Genomic DNA, 16,759 nt, shown 5'->3' on the forward strand with positions numbered 1-16,759 from the left:
AATTAAACCCCAGTGTAGCCATTTTATGGGGACGGCCATCCACACGAGAGAGTCCCAAAGAAACCAAATGATTGTTGCAGAGTAACGGGCTACCATTGACCAAAGGGTGGGGCTAGAGCCTTTAGTTATCGTGGTTTGGAGTGTACCCTTGTTTCTCCTCTCATTCGTTTAATGTTTATCTTGGGCACAGCTCTCCCCGGTAGCAGAATTGAAGATCCATCTCTTCACTCTTGCTTGTGGGACCGGAGTCCGTTCTTCTATTGATGTCTTTGAGACTCAGTGATGACCAATGTGCTGATGTTGACCATATGGCTGTATCTATATCTGCACAAGAGACAGTAAAACATAGGAATGATTTGGAGAGCTGAGACTTTTCTATGGAAAGGAGAGGAGAGTTCTTGAAGGAGAGTAGAATTTAGGACGCAGAGACTTGGAGAACCGGGTGCTTGAGGCAATGTGAATGATCTGAGTACTGGTGGGTCAACTGAGGGGTGAGGCAAAGCCATTTTTATAGCTGTGAAGGCATGGCTCTGCACAACCGCAGGGGAGCCGTCACACAGACTGTTATGACAATGGTGATCCCAGGAGTTGTGCAACATGGCGGCCCTGCACAGACGACCTCTTCTTGTGAAAGCCTGAGTGTTACATGCCTTCTTTTGGGAATGAAAAGAAAGAGTCCACATTCACAGTTTGCTTGAAGTTTGTCCAGCCTAAATGATCATTCTCTTTCTAGTTTTCCCTAATTCTTCAACAATGAAATTTGCACATAAGTTCAGCTTGGTGTGTTAGTCTTGTGGTGGCCAAGGAAAAGGAGAGGGGCGTGTTGTCCCATCTGGACTCATCGTGAGTTCCTGTAGAGAAGTGATAATGACCTCTGGTAAGGGATATGGTTCCAAATACTCGGGGTGACCAGAGGGTCGCCCCAGGTGAAGCCTGTGGCAGATGATCCTGAATGGACATACACAAGAAATAATGTTGGATCCTGCAAATACCTACGCAGGCCAAGCTCTCTCAAGAAGGGATGCAGACTTGGGGTAACACCCGATTACGGTCCTCTGCTGAGGGCTTGCATATACCAGGCAGGATGCTAAGGGCTTAGATTTACCTTCTTGGTCCACAATGTAGGTGATGATGGTACCTATTACTTAGCTTCTAGATCAAGAAATTGTTTTTCACACTAGGTTGGCAATGTTATGTCTTGGTCCCTTCTAGCTCTGACATCTTATGGAATCTGCCTGAGAGAATTTTTAGTCGGTTCTGCTTCAGAGTGGATGTGCTCATTAGTTTCTTTCCTGAAAGAAAATGTTGCTTATGAAGAGGCCCTTGATGTCCAAGAAAGGAAAAGGCAGCCAAAAGGAAGGCTGAGAGCACCGAACACAAATGCTTGCATTTTATGCTCTGCCTAGAGCAGACGCTTTCTTAGTTTTTCCTCCAGCATCGCTATAAGATTTTATCCTTGCCCATTCCAAATGTTTTGAGGTCTTTGCTCTATCCCTGTTTCTTAGTCACTTGCCCCTTTCCTAAGATTTTCCCTAGAGAACTTTGGCTTGATGTCCTGCACCCACGCATGCTTCTCCACCTGTCGCATGGCATCAACCTATACAGTCAGAATCAAGGCAGCCGTGATGGGAAACAACCCTCATTCCAGACAGGGATGCATCTTGCTGCTGCTGTGTGGGAGAGGAGAATGTCCGGAGAGGCTGGGATTGCTTACATGCTGGCGGCGTGATTATGAACAGGGCGTAATGCAAAGAACCCTCGAGTTGGATTCAGAACACTGCGGCTGCAGCCTGGCTCTGTCCCTAACTTGCCATTCCTTTGGGTAGGCCATTGAGGCTGGCTGAACCTGGATGCTTTCATCTGCAAAAGGAGGAATTTTTTTTTTTTCCTTTTTCTCCCCAAAGCCCCCCGGTACATAGTTGTATATTCTTCATTGTGGGTCCTTCTAGTTGTGGCACGTGGGACGCTGCCCCAGCATGGCCTGATGAGCGGTGCCATGTCCGCGCCCAGGATTCGAACCAACGAAACACTGGGCTGCCTGCAACGGAGTGCGCGAACTTAACCACTCGGCCACAGGGCCAGCCCCAAAAGGAGGAATTTTTGAGATGAACTTTGAGGTCCTTTTTCCAACTATTGATACATTATGACTTTTAGAAAATTAGTTGAAAGAATCATCAGGTCCTCTCTGTGGGGTCTGTGTCTCTCTTACCAACTGCTTAGGGCTTGCAACAGCATCTTTCCAAATGCAGCCCTTGGTTGCTCTGTGAGCTCGAGATGACACTGGCTCTTCTCTTTGACTTTGACTTGAGCTTTTACGATAATGAATCCGTGATGCTTCATTCCCCATTCCCCACCACCTGCTCGCCCTTAGTCAGGAGGGCACTTCCCCACGAGCAGCTGGGTGAGGGGCCTGAGAACTCAGACCCCCAAGGCTGAAGCCGAGTTAGAGATGGGTTCTCCAAAGAAGGCTGAGGGAGTGCACAGGCATTAAAGGTATCAGTCCATTCCTGAAACCTCCAATGATAATTGCATAACCATGAAAAAACTCTTCTCTGTTCTCTTCCCACCCCAGGGCTTTAGGCAACTAACCTCTGAAAGAAGAACCTCTTTTCTTTCAAACTGTGATGACTCATTTCTGCTTTTTTGGTCCACTCACATCTTTATTCTTCCCTGAACTCTGTGGGCTGTGGCAGAACTGTGCCAAAGCAACTGGTGGCTTGCTCCATGAGGACCTCACAAAGCCGGAGTCTTTTGCATATTTGGACCTAGCTAGTGGCAGCTGATGCCGCTATGGAGGCTGGAGAGTGAGGAAGAGTGGACTTTTCTCTTGGGCTGAGTCCTCCCTGCCTGCCCTATGGACCAGAGAAGGGACTTGAGTGGCAGGGTGTGCTGACCCTCCAAGCTAATGCTGGAAGCTTCTCTGCTCCATCCTGCTGCGGCCCCCCCATGAACCTTTTCTTCTTCCATGGTTAACACCTCAACAAAGCAGTATCTTCTCCATCTAAGAACCACCTCTTCCTTGTTTAGCCAACACACTTCTGCTTCAGACATCGCATCAAGCCCCTTTCTGGCATCTCTGTCAGGAGAATAAGAAGGTAGAAGCTAAGTACTGGCAGAAGCGAGATATGCTAGCCCTTGGTAAATGTTTCACTTGCCAAATCCTCAATTCCTAAGGAAAGCAATATTTTTAGGACTCCTTCAATGCCACCTATCTGGAACATGTCCAGTCTGGAGACAATGAGGAAGAGAGGGTGTGTATGTTTAGGAGGTGGGAGAGTGTGGTTCTAGGAAATGAGAATATATGTGAATATATTTTATAAAGGAAGGCAGGAATTGAAGAAAAGATCCGTTAAGAATGATCAAATACTAAATCCCTTTGTTACGAGGAACCCCATTTTGGGCATCTCTTGGCATCTCGGAAGGAGTGACCACAGCTCACCCTGAATGGAAACATCCAGGGAACTTTAATCCACTTTAGAGTATAATTATCTTAATAGTCAGCAAAATTTCCCTTACAGCTTCAGTTTTCGTTTCTTTCCTCTTATTTTATTTGGACCATAGGGCACCTGAAGAGCTGTGCTTTCCATATCGTATTTGGAAGTAGCCTTGCGTGAGCTTAAACACGGTAACTCAGGAGCTCCTTCAGTCTTCCCTTCCCTCTTGTGAATCATTTTGAACCCCTTCAACAATCAATCACTCCTCAAATTGAGCTCCATCCTGTAAGAAGGCTGGATGGGAAGAATGTGTCACAGCATGAAAAAACGCTTGTGGTATCACGTAAAGAAAGAGAAGACATCACAAGACCCAAGAATGTGTGACTTGGATGATAATAATTACACGTATATTTAAAGATACATAGGGGAGAAAGCTGGAAGAAATATACCAAAATGCCACCGGTGATGAAATTGTAGGTAACTTTTTTCTCCCTCAATTTTCCAAAAGTTTCAGAATGTAGCTCTTTTACAGAGGATGTATCTGCTGGAAGTGGGGTTGGGTTGTGTCAGTCGTCCAGCTGTCATCCTCCCTGGCCAGTGTCTGTCTTCTGGATTGAAGAGAACTGGGTGGAAAGCAGGCATTTTTCTGAAGAGAAGATCTGTGGGAAGTTTTCTGGTTCAGTACCTATCTCCCTTGCCTCTAAGGTTTCCCTAAGCAGCCTGCATACGCACACAAACACACGCACACATACTGGTTCCCTTTTACCCCAAGCTCCCTGCACAGAAGGCACTGAAGTGTCTCTAAGAGAGGCATCTCTACAGACACCAGTTCAGGCCAGCCAGCTGGTCTCAACTGTCTCTCCAGCCACATGAGATGGTGGGAACTCAGCGGTTGCTGAGTCGGACGTGGGAGAATTGCAGAATCCAGTGGTGAATTGTTCCTTTGTTCTCCTCCTAATCTCCTAATCCTGGGAACAGAGAAAGGAGTTTTCCTGGGACTTGGGACTCAGCCCTCCAAATCCCTCTGTCTTTGACCCCACCCTGAGGGTTGAGACGGGGGTGGGCAGGTGGGAAGTCGCCAAGGAGAGGGCGGGGCCAAGGCTGAGAAATGTTTAGCAATGGTCCACCCAACACCTTTCTCAAGAAGCTAGAGTTACCATAACCTCCTGTTAGGACCCCTGCCTGCCCTGGTTCTGGGCCCGAGCGCTGTCTCGGAAGTTTCTCTGTGCCTCCCTTCCCCCTTACCTATCCTCCACCCCACAGCAATGCAGTGGCTGAGAGCCAGGGAGCAGGAGGAGGCCCTTTCTCATATGTTTAAGTCTGAAATTCTCCTAACTTACTAGCCAATCACCATTCCAATAATCAACTTATCTCTTGGCCTATACATATTATAAGTGCTGGCTTTCCTGTACTTATCTGGTTAGAGCCCTGCTCAAGGAGGCCAAGTTCATGGTCTAGTTTCCTGTAAACACCATTTAGCTTTGCTCAGGTCTGTGGCCATTGGCTGCTGTTTCCTGCAGCTTGGCAGTGACTTTGGTTAATCCGTGTGGCCAACTGCGATGATAGCAATAGCTAATGTTTACCGAGGGCTTGATGTGTGTTGAGAGCATTGCATGTGTTAACTCATTCAGTCCTCACCTTCACGCTATGAGGGAGTTCTGTTCTTGGTTCCCTTTTGCAGATAAGGAAGCTGAGGCGTGGAGATGAGAAATGAGCCCAGGATCCTCAAGCTGGAAAGCAGCAGAGCCTACTTTCGAATGGGAGCAGGGCTGCTCCAAAGTCCGCTTTTACCCCTGTGCTTTGGGCTGACAGCTGCCCTGACGAGGGAGCACGGATGACTCAGGGGGACCCCTCCTCGACACCCAGACAGCAGTCATCACGTACGTGGAGGAAAAGGGCTTGCTGGCTACATCAGCGTTGAAGGCATTGCCTTGTAGAGGCCACGTCTTTCATTTGCACGGCCCTGGTTACCACCACGGTGCCAGACACGTAGCAAGCACGCTAAGTTTAACCGAGTGAGTGAACTGTTGAATTATTACGTGTCTGTCTGAGTCAGGGATGGCCTTCTACGTTCCTGCAGGGGTAGGAGCAGATATGTGTAATATACTCTGCACAAAAGAAGCCCTTTTTGGATGAAGTGGAACATGGAGGCTGTGGTCTGTTTGCTGTTTTACTTGTTCCTCTTTATATCCTTCTGTTCCACCCACGGTCCACATGCACGTTCACCGTCGCTCCTTATGATTATTCTCCCAGATATTTTCCAGGTGCTTGTTCCCACTCTCCTTCCTCCCCTACTTGGATGGGTTGGCTTTTCCTGAGTTGCTCTCTGGGACTGTGAACTGACACCTCTCAAGCAGCAGCTTAAGGAAACTGAGACACTGGGACCAAGGCCGGGGGGGCTCATCATGCTGGTGTGGTTTTTAGCAAGTTGCTTGCCCTCTCTGTACCCAAAGGTGAAGCTGTTGCACTCTGAAATTATGGAGGGAGGTAGAAAAACTCCCCAAATCTGGATTTTGAGAAAGTTCTCTTGCGGCCCCCGGTGGGAAGGAGAGACCACACTGTTGGGTTGAGGGGTGGGCTCAGCAGGAATACGAGGGGGCTGTGTTGGTGGATGGACTGGGTGAGCAGTGTGGGGACCTTGAAAGCTGGTCAAATGGCTTTAAAAATCGCTTCTTAGTGCACCTGGGTTTCTTTTTACCTTGTGCCAACATGAACCATGCTGGCAGAAGTCTGTGAAGGGGACTGACACTGCAGGTGAACAGCTCAACCCCAATTTCAACTGGCGTGGAGGCAAACACGTTGCCCTGCGAGGGACACCTCGCTCTGCTGACTCCAGGCTCCAGATGCTGGCAATGGCTGACCGATGTGTCTAATGGCTCTGGCGTGGACCAGCAAGGCATTCTGGGTATTGACATGCAATAAGCGGAGCATAATGTGTGTGGGTGGGCAGAGGGACAGTTGGCTTACCCGTTTAGGATGTTCTTTGCCCCAGGGGACTGTCAATCTCTCCCCAGTACAGTAGGAGGGTGGTGGCAAGGAAAGGAGAGTTCAGAGAAAGAAAAAGCAGAAAGAGAGAGAGTGGGCAGTGGGAAACCAGCTGCCGGACACAATGCCAGCTCATGTTTCAGAGCTGCTGGGAAAGAACTGGGCCAGATCTCAGATGAAGCCTCTGGGCCTCCCAGGCCGCCAGCCACGCAGGCGAGCGGGCTTTCTCTCTCACTGGCCAGCGGCCCCTGATCAGGAGCTCCAGCTCCTGCTGGTTTTGCAGCTCTCCTTGGCCGCTCCAGTTGGTCCTTATAAAGAGAGGTAGCCCAGTCCTGAGGACTCTGTGAGGCTTGTCTCCTGTTTCCCTGCTCCCGGGTCCTTGGCTCAGCAATCGGCGGTCTCTCCTTCATCTCCCCTCTTGCTCGTTCACTCAGACTAGTCAGCATCCTGCTCTTAAGGTACGGAGAGTTAAGGGTGAATGGATGTCAACTCTTCTCTAAGTGCGCCTGGGGACCCTCTCTCTGCCCCTGCTGACATCACATAGCTCCTGCAGTCTCGTTGTGCTCCCCCAAATCACTTTAAAATTAACCATCTACTGAGCCCTGTTTTACTCAGGGCCACTATCTCTGCAATCTGTGCTCAGATCTCCCTGGCTTAGCACAATAAATGTTGATTTCTTGCTTTCTGTCTCCAGGGGAGGAGGGTGGAGTTTTCTGGGGTTGGGGTGGGGAACTCTGCTCCATGAAGTCATTCATCCAATTAGTGGGTCTCTTCATTCACAGCTCCGAGTCTTCCGTGGAGCCTCATAGCCCCACAGTGGCAGGGGTGAGGGGAGGGTGGGGCCGTGGAGGACCCCATGGGAAGTTTTCATGGTCTGGGTCTATAGGTGGTGGTCATCACTCCTGCCCACACGCACTCAGGCACACGGCCGCACCTGTCATTTGGGACGCTGGAAATGGAGCACCCTGGAGGTAAAGGACAATGGTTTCGTGAATAGCTAGACGGTCTCTGCCACAAACACCTCATGTTTAAGAGCATAATCTTTGGCGTCAGAAAGACTTAGGCTGAAAGCTGAGCCCCACCACTAAGTAGTATGTGCTCAGAACTTTGGAGAAGCAATTGACCATTGAACTTAAGTGAGAAGGAAGGTGTTCAAACTGAGGTGGTTTTGACAGCAGAGCTGGGTGATTTGGGGCTGGTTGCTTACTCTCTCTGGGCCTCCATTCTTTTCATCTGTAAAGTGAGGCTAATAATGCTCACCAGGGTGGTTGTACAGATAAAAGGATGATGTACCTAAGCCCTTAGACAGGGCCCAACCCATAATGGCTTGGTGAATGTCATCCATCACTGTGACGACTACTTAGCGTCATTATGGCCGTTATTGCATACTAAATCCTGTAACCGGAGCTGAGTTAAGCTCAATAGAAATTATCTCCTGCCATCAAGGCTCTCACAGTCTTTTAGGGGAGACAGGGTGTCAACCAGTAATTTTAGCACACGGCGTTCCTTGGTGAAACGCGTGGCCGTGGTGCAGAGAGGGACGAGAGCCTCATCTTAGTGATTCCAGGAATTGGTGGCCTTTGAGACATAGCTTGAAGAGAGAGGAGGATTTGAGAGGTGGAAAGTGGACAGTTGGGGCTGGGGCCTCAGAGATGGGGAAGACTATAAGAACGAAGGCTTAGGGTGGGAAGTACCGAGCAGCCCATGTCAGGTGATGGGGTAAGAGCACAGCACACACCCCCGGAGAGGTGCTGGGTCATAGTGGAGGATAAAGGATAGGCTAGTTGGAGCCAGATCAGGCAAACGAAACGAAACAAAACTTGACTTTGGCCTGTAGACAGTAATTGGGCTTCCTTGGCAGCCTCTGGCCTTGCCTTACGTTTGCCCTGAGACCAGCCTCAGCATGTTGTCACTTTCAAAACCCACAAATCATGCTCCAAAAGGAGGGAGATGCCTGAAGAGGGCATATCACTTCCTATAGAACAAAACTTTCTCAACGTCCTCTTTAGCCGTCTCTGCTCTCCCTCTGGCAGCTACCATATTCTTTTTCTTTCTCTCTGTACAAACTCCCCTTTAGTTTCTATTTCCCTGCACTAGAGAGGGTCCAAGCCTCCTTCACCCACTCAGGACTCCTGGACCTGCCCCGCTGGGTCCATCTTTCTCTTTCATGGAGCAATTCAGTGGCTCATTTGCCTTCTCTTTATGCATACCCAGCTTCACCTCCTTTCTGTAAAACAAGGGTCTTCTCTTTACCCTTACTCTAGGGGGCAAGTAAATGGAATTCTTCTCCCTCTCAAACAGATTGAGACCCAACTCCGTGGAAGACACAGTGTGTGGTGGTCATTAGTGCTGTTTACATGCATGGAGTAGAATTACTCTGGCCTACCCAATTGAATCCAGACTCAGCCAATGAGTTTCTTTGGCCAATGGAATGTGAGTGGAAGTGATGGGTTTCACTTCCTGATAGAGGCTTTAAGAGGTACTATGGGACTGATATTCACTATGCTCTTTCCCCTTTGCCCTCTGTTACTGACATTGACAATGTTTGAGATGACGGCAGCCTGGTCATCTCAGACTCGATCTTGGAGCAACAAGAGATGGGGCATTGAGCAGATCTGTGATGCACATGTGGTATACAACAAATCTGTCTTGTTTTAAGCGTCTGAGATTTGGGGGTTGTTTGTTACAGAGCATAAGCTTCCTGTCTGTCCTGACGGAGAAGCCTTGGTGATTATTACTTGGTAGATCATAGATAGAAGTCACCCATACTCAGAGAATAAAATGCTAGCTAGATCACTGTGTCCATGAAATGCTTTCTGATGAGAAGAAGGAAGGCTAACGGGTGACAGTGAGAAGCATCCCCAGCACCCCAACAGAGAAGACTCCCTGACATGTGCTCCAGATAACTTTGGGGGTTTCTATCAAAAGAAAAGAGGGGGTAGGAGAGCTGAGGATGGGTTGTCTTCCAAAGACGTCAACCTGGAGAACTTTGCCATTCTTCCTGTTTGTTTCCTGCATTCTTATACTGTCCTCACGATCTCTCTTCAGCTGTTTGTGCAAAGTGACCTTACAAGGATGTGAAGCCATCTCAGAAACAAACTTTACGTAGGTAGATGGTTTTCTCGCTTAAGCCTTATGTACTTGGTGGGGGCTGGGGAGAGGACGGGAATGGGGAACAGAGAAAGAAACCGATGGACAAGGAGAAGCATCTTGCAGGGAGAGGCGATCACAGGAGGATAGTACACAGGAGAGGGGGGATATGGGAATACAATTCACTCAACCTTCAGTGCCCCAGAGCTCTCCAAGACATGATAAATTATACCCAGTTTGAATCAACTTCCATGTTCTTTTATTCATTCATTCATTTTGGGAGCTGCACCATGCTCAACACTGAATTCGAAGACAATCAAGACACAATTCCAGGCCTCCAGAAACTCCAAGACAGATACATAAATTCTTGATTAAAACACAATGTGCTTAGGACTACCGGTGTCCATAGGCAAGTGAGCATAGAATGGTTAAACAGGAAAGCTCCCGAATTGCTATGGGTCCTGAGGAATGAACAACTGATCCGTTTCTAGCCAAGTCTCCAAGTAGGAACTCCCCTTTCCCGCCAAAAGGAATTTGAAATGATCCTCCCAGCCTGGCAGCAGAGGACACTGGGAGCCTGAGATATTAATGTCTGGATTAAAGGGAAAGCTGCTGGGCTGTAGAAGCAGACCCAAAGTGTTTGCACAGTTTGTTACTAAGGCAGACTTTTGTTTTTTTAAGAAACAAACTCTGAGCAATTTGAACTTCGATAAGTGAGAACTAGAGATGTGGAGTAAGGGGTGGGATGCACAGGCGAGGATAGGGGAGCTGCTAGCACAGATTGGAGGGCAGGCCTATTCCCCAAGGTTGAGTCTTTTTACTTCTTAGTGGGGAGGAGACCCTGGCAGAGGATATAAGAACACCCCTCCACCTTGTGGTTGCGTTGGATAGGATGAAGTCAACGTTTTAGTGAAATGCACATAGGATGCATTGCACAGTTGGGCTCTGCCAGTCTCATCGAATGCTCTTAGCCTCTTCAAAAAGCTAAGAGTTAAAGCATTGTAGGGTCAGGTTATTGTTTCCAATTGGTGGGAAGCTGGCTTGACAATCAGGCAAGATCGTGGCTCCTTGAATCCCACCACCACGTGAAGCACCCTCTTTCCGGGTTCTGTCTGCGCCTGGCTTGTTTGGGTCTGAGAGGGCCATAGTTGACACAGGAGCTGGTGTGCAAAGTCAGGGCGGTGGTCCGAGGAAATAGCAGTTTTCGCCTTCTGCAACAGCGACTCCATCTCCTCCTAGGAGAGGTCAGAGAAGGTCCCCAAGAAGGCAAGGCTTGAGTTGTATTTTCTGGATGACTATGGGTGTTTCCAGGCAGAAAGAACTGTTTATGAAAAGGCACAGAAGGATCAAACAGCCTGGTGAAGCCAGGGAGCTGTGGGGAGATGAGAATGACTAAAACATAGCATGCTAAGTCTAAAGGCTTATTTGAGCATTTCAAGATAACATGTAGGCTAATAAAATGATCACGATTTGGCAATCTCAGTCTGCTTCTCCCCAGGGAGGTCAGCTTGATTTTCATCATAGTCATAGGATATCTATTCTCAACATTCTAACTTTAGGCCTTGGTTTTAGGGTGAAATGGCCTTATCCTCAGCTGATTCCTTCCAACTCGGCTTCTACTCCTGCTCAGCATCTCCTTAGCAAGACTTTCTTCCTTGGGCCTTTGGTCTTCTGAACCACCTGAATGCTGTTTATAAGTGATGACATCAATGGTTATTGGCAGCTTTTCTTTCTTCCTTAGTGGGACCTAAACTAAATGGTGCATCTTACAATGAATGCATTTTAGATTTGGCGAGTTGTCATTTAGTTGGTTGATGTACTTCTCTAAACCCATTGAAGCAACACCATCTTCAGGCTTTCATTTGAGGTTTTTTTGGCTTCCCTTGGTTTCTATCCTGCTCCTAGCACCCTTATCACCTTAAATGAACATCAATCAGTTACTTGTCAATAATCTTGAAATTAGCAAGCTTAAGGCTCACTTGACATTTGATAACCTTTTCTTCTGTAATGAATTATAGATTAGGATTCAATGTGCAATACTTTTTTTTTTTTTTTAAAGATTTTATTTTTTCCTTTTTCTCCCCAAAGCCCCCCAGTACATAGTTGTGTATTCTTCGCTGTGGGTTCCTCTAGTTGTGGCATGTGGGAGGCCGCCTCAGCGTGGTCTGATGAGCAGTGCCATGTCCGCGCCCAGGATTCGAACCAACGAAACACTGGGCCGCCTGCAGCGGAGCGCGCGAACTTAACCACTCGGCCACGGGGCCAGCCCCAATGTGCAATACTTTTTAAGAGGATAGTTTGAAGGAGTGAAAAATTAGAAATGGACTAAATAGGCAACAATGAAGGATAGGTTTAATAAATCATGACACACCCACATGACAGCATGCCATCTACCATGAAAAATCATGTTGGCTAAGATCTACATAAATGACAGGAGAAAATGTTTGCATCTTATTAATACACTAAAAAAGCAAGTCAGACACAGTATGATCCTGATTATGTTAAAATATTTATACACAGATACATACACAAAATATGAGTTTTGTTTTCTTTGTAGTTTTTTCTCTATTTTCCAAATTTCTGCAGTGAATTTGTATTGCTTTTATAATCAACAAATTATGTTAAATTCACTACACGTATCTGAGAGCTGGGAAATTCTTCACTGTGACCTTTTTAGGGTCAGGCAGGACTTCTTTAACTTTCATTGGAATTTTGCAGTCCTAAAAACAGAGACTAAGAGTATTTACAGACTGTTTCCTGAAGACAGGGCCATTAGCTGTGGCAGAAAGAAGGCCAACAGGATGCTGAGCTTTGTCAAGAAGGATACTGTCATTGCCGTGCCTTCCTCATACCATCCGTGGTGCCAACACATTCTACTTGCTGTGTCTCAAGTAAAAATAATAGAGAGGTCACCCCAAGATCCAGCTCATGGAAGACAATCTGTCTCCTTTTACAGAGGACTCCTCGTGTTGAAAATATAGAGGTTGAGGAGTTACACTGGACATGTTTATGAAGCTATCCAGGGTGGGAATAGAGTAAATCCGGATATGATTTTCAACACCTTCCCTATGAGAAGAATGGAACATCCCTGGAAGCACGAAATGGGTAATTTTAGAAAAGAATTTCAAAGAATGCAAACTTTCCAGAGACATTAATACTTTCTGTAGAGATTATTACCATCCAAAGGTGGTACAGGTGGGTCACAGAAACGCATTAGTGAAGTTAGTGGTGTTGGGCATATGTCCCTAACCTGGTGGCTTCCAGCCTTTTTGCACTCGTGGCATAATATTTGAAACACACTTGATATGATTAAAGAATTAAACATAGCACACGATAAGCCAGTAGTTACTAAAACACAGTCAATGACAGGAGTTCAATAATGTCTTTCAGTATCTATAGAAGCATCCAGTTTCCTCATCAATCGCTTGGGCTCCTTTCAATGCTGTGGTTCTTATGAGTAAGAGCTCCTTATTACCCTGACACGCTGTCTCACATTCTCTCCAGTGGGTTCTTACACGGTCCACTGAATATGTGCTCTTTCTTCAGAACTCACTTCTGTCCCTGTTAGGGGCGGAATGTTTGTGTCTCCTCAAAGTTCGTATGTTGCAGCCCTAACTCCCAAAGTGACGGCATGTGCGGGTGAGGTCACCAGGACGTCTTTAGCTTTAGATGAGGTCACAAGGGTGGGGCAACCGTGATGGCATTAGTGTCCTCCTAAGAAGAGGAAGAGATGAGAGGCCTCTCTCTCTTCGTGTGCAGGTGCCAAAGAAAGGCCATGTGGGCACACAAAGAGAAGGTGGCATCTGCAAGCCAGGAAGAGGATTTTCACCAGAACCCCACCATGCTGGCACCCTGATCTTGGGCTTCCAGCTTCCAGAACTGTGAGAGCATAAATATCTGTTGTTTGAGCCCCCTAGTCTATGATATTTCATCATGGTGGCCCAGCAGACTAATACAGTCCCCTTGCCCACAGCAAGCTGTACCTGCTCTAAACTGAGTCACACAGTATATCAGCTCAAAGAGCCACATGACCACCGCTGTCCTACCAGGGTGTATACTCAAGGGCAGCAAAAATAAATGTCACACTTATTCAGATTTGGTGGCCACTGGAACAGGTTGGGGGACAGTGGTCACACAACCCCGCCCCAGCCTCCGCTCTTAGGGTGTCGGTTGTCCACACACCCGAGCACAGACAGAGCGCTGGCAGCGCTGGGCTACTTGCACCTTTGGTCTGACCTGAGGTGACACCTCTTATATTTTTGCAGAACAAATATTTGTGAAATGAGTGAGTGAGGTATTCTTGGTGTTTCAGAGGTCCCATTGTCAGTAGGATATTTTCTTTGGTGGTATCTCTGGAAATCTCTGGGGTGGTGACAACCCATTCATTCTCCTTTTCCACTTCCTATTGCCAAACTCCATGTATAAAATGAGAAAAAGGCGAGGGTGAGGAATGCCACATCGGGAGAGAGAGGGTGTAGTTCTGGGGGAGACCACTTCTTCTGGCTTAGACCAGCTTCTTAGTCTTGGCTTCATGCCAAAGCCTAACTAGGTTCTAAAACGGTGGATCAAACTAAAAGTGTGTGTGTGTGTTTTGGGGGCTGTTTCGTGGGTTTGTATTTGCATATGGGCTAGGTTGTGTATTGATGCCCTCACAGACTAAGCTCTCAAGGCTTTGGTCCTCAAAGAATTATGATAATCCTGATGGAGTAGGAAGTGTCTGTTGTGTGTCCTTCTGGGTGGAATGTGAGTATAGGTAGATTCCGGGTGATTCTGATTCACGCCTCACTTGAGAACTACTCATTTAGGGAATTGTCGCCTCACTTTTGCTTCCCCGTGAAAGGGTCGTTTTGACGTCATTTCTCTGGATCTCGTTCATCCACATGCCGGGCTCATCATTTTCTAGGATTATTATCAAAGGGAAAAAAAGCCCAGCTCATTCCTGTGCTGATGGAACACCAACTGGCTGATTTAGCAGAGCAGCCTCTGGCTGTCGGAGAGGCAGGTCACCTGGGTTTCTATTAATTAAGCACTGAATCCCAGTGGACGAACAAGTTCCAAATCCCAAAGTTCTTTAAGTCTTTTTTATGGGTAAGGCTGGGCTGAGGTTTGAGTTTGCTGGATGGAGGCTCAGAGTCCTTGACCCTGAAGGTGCTGCCTGGGGAGGGGCAGGACAAGGCCCAGAGGGGCTGGGGTGTCCACTGGAAAGGAGCAGCAGGCAACAGGTCAGGCCTGGAAGGGAGAGGCCTGAGCCTCCGGCCAACCAGAAAGTGTGTAGGTACTTGAACGAAGCATGAGAGAAGTTCCGTGTTCTCTCTTCACCGCTTCGTAAGACGAGCAGATGAACTGTGTCAGGAGCATGCGTGCGTGGTAGGCTGTGAAGGTGGAAACCCACAGCGAGGTCACTTAGTGTATTCGTTTTCTATTTGCTGCTGTAACAAGTTCCTGCAAACGTGGTGGCTTAAAGCACCGTGACTTTCTTATCTTACAGTTCCTGTAGTCAGAGGTCTGATGCAGGAATCGCTGGCCTGCAAAAAGCAGGGCTGCCTTCCTTCCTGGAGGCTGTGGGGAGAACTGGTTTCCTGGCTTTTTCCAGCTTCTAGAAGCCACCTACGTTCCTTGGCTCAGGGTCGCCTTCTTCCATCTGCAAAACCAGCAACAATGAATCTTTTGGGGCTTTTCTTCCTTAGTCATATTGTCTTCCGGCTCTCCTCTTCGGCTTTCCTCTTCCACTTCTAAAGTCCCTGTGATTACACTGGGCCCACCTGGATCATCCAGGCTACGCTTCCATCGCAAGTTCAGCTAATCAGCAACCTTATTTCCATCTGTGACCTTCATTCCTCTTTGCCGCATAACTTAATATATTCATAGGTTCCGGGGATTAGGGCACGGGCATCTTTGGGGGGCCATTATTCTGCCCGCCATACTTGGTTTTGGTCCTGGTCCACCTTTACCATCCGGGGCAGGCACAAGATTTGTGTTTTGGCAGCAACTCACCTCCACAAATTGAGATCTCAAAGATCCCCTCCTTTCAGTTCTAGCTTCTCCTTCTGCTTTCCTCCTGGAACACTCCCAGAAGTGTGTAAAGAATAGTTTTAGAGAAGAATTTTAAAAGATGCAGTACTAAATGTGCAATTATCATAGGGCCTAGCAATTGACTCCAGAGCATTTACCCCAGAGAAATGAAGGCTTATCTTCATGCAAAAACGAATGTTTATAGCAACTTTATTTGTAATGGGAAGAAACTGGAAACAACCCAGATGTCCTTCAACAGGTGAATGGTTAGACAAATAGTGGTCCCTTCACATGATGGAATACTACTTAGCAACAAAAAGGAATGAATAATGGATACAGGCAACTACTTGGATCAATCTCTAGAGAATTATGCAGAAGGAAAAAAGGCAATTACAGAAGTTTGCATACTGTAGGATTCTGTTTATATAACGTTCTTGAAATAAAATTTTAGAAATGGGGAGCAGACTGGTGGTTGCCAGGGGTTAAGTAGGAGGAAGGGAAGTGGGTGAGGCTCCAGAAGTTCCACATGAGGGACCCTTGTGATGATGGACATCTTCTGTATCTTCACTGTATAAATATCAGTATCCTAGTTGTGATGTTGTACCATAGTTTTGCAAGATGTTACCCTGGGGGAATTGAGCAAAAGGTGTAGGGGCTCCCTCTCTATCATTTCTTAGTGTAACTGTATGTGAATCCACAATTTTCTCAAAACTGTAGATTCACATGGAGTTGTAAGGAACTTTAACACCAAAAGCTTTTGATTTACAGAGCCGGCCATGGTCTCGGAGGGGTTCTTCCCTTTCAGGGTGGCGCAGGGCGATCCGAAGGCTTCCCAGGTGCCCTCAAGGAGAGCTGGTGGGTTCAGGGCACGTCTGTAACTCAATTTCGGCCACTTTGGAAACATTCCTTTTCTTCAATTTTGAATATGGTCAACTCATTCATTTCCTCCACTGCCAAGGAGTTATTTTTACACACAGCATCAAGTGCACGGGGCCACGGAGGGTTCCAGCCAACAAGAGGGCACATCCCTCGCTAGGCGCCACCTCGTCTGTCTGCCTGCTTTGTCCCCTCTGCTTCCATACGCTTCGGGAACCCCGCGGGCAGAGGGTGCCTGGTGCTGAGCCCGCCTGCGTGCCGGGGCCTGGCGGAGGAGTGGAGCGGGGGAGGGGAGAGGGTGGCGGCTTCTGTCTTGGGCCCTACGGGTCCGCTTTCTCTCCCCCTCCCCCGCGGACGAGACA

The sequence above is a fragment of the Equus przewalskii genome, chromosome 5 (assembly GCF_037783145.1).
Source record: "Equus przewalskii isolate Varuska chromosome 5, EquPr2, whole genome shotgun sequence".
NCBI classification, from domain to species: Eukaryota; Metazoa; Chordata; class Mammalia; order Perissodactyla; family Equidae; genus Equus; species Equus przewalskii.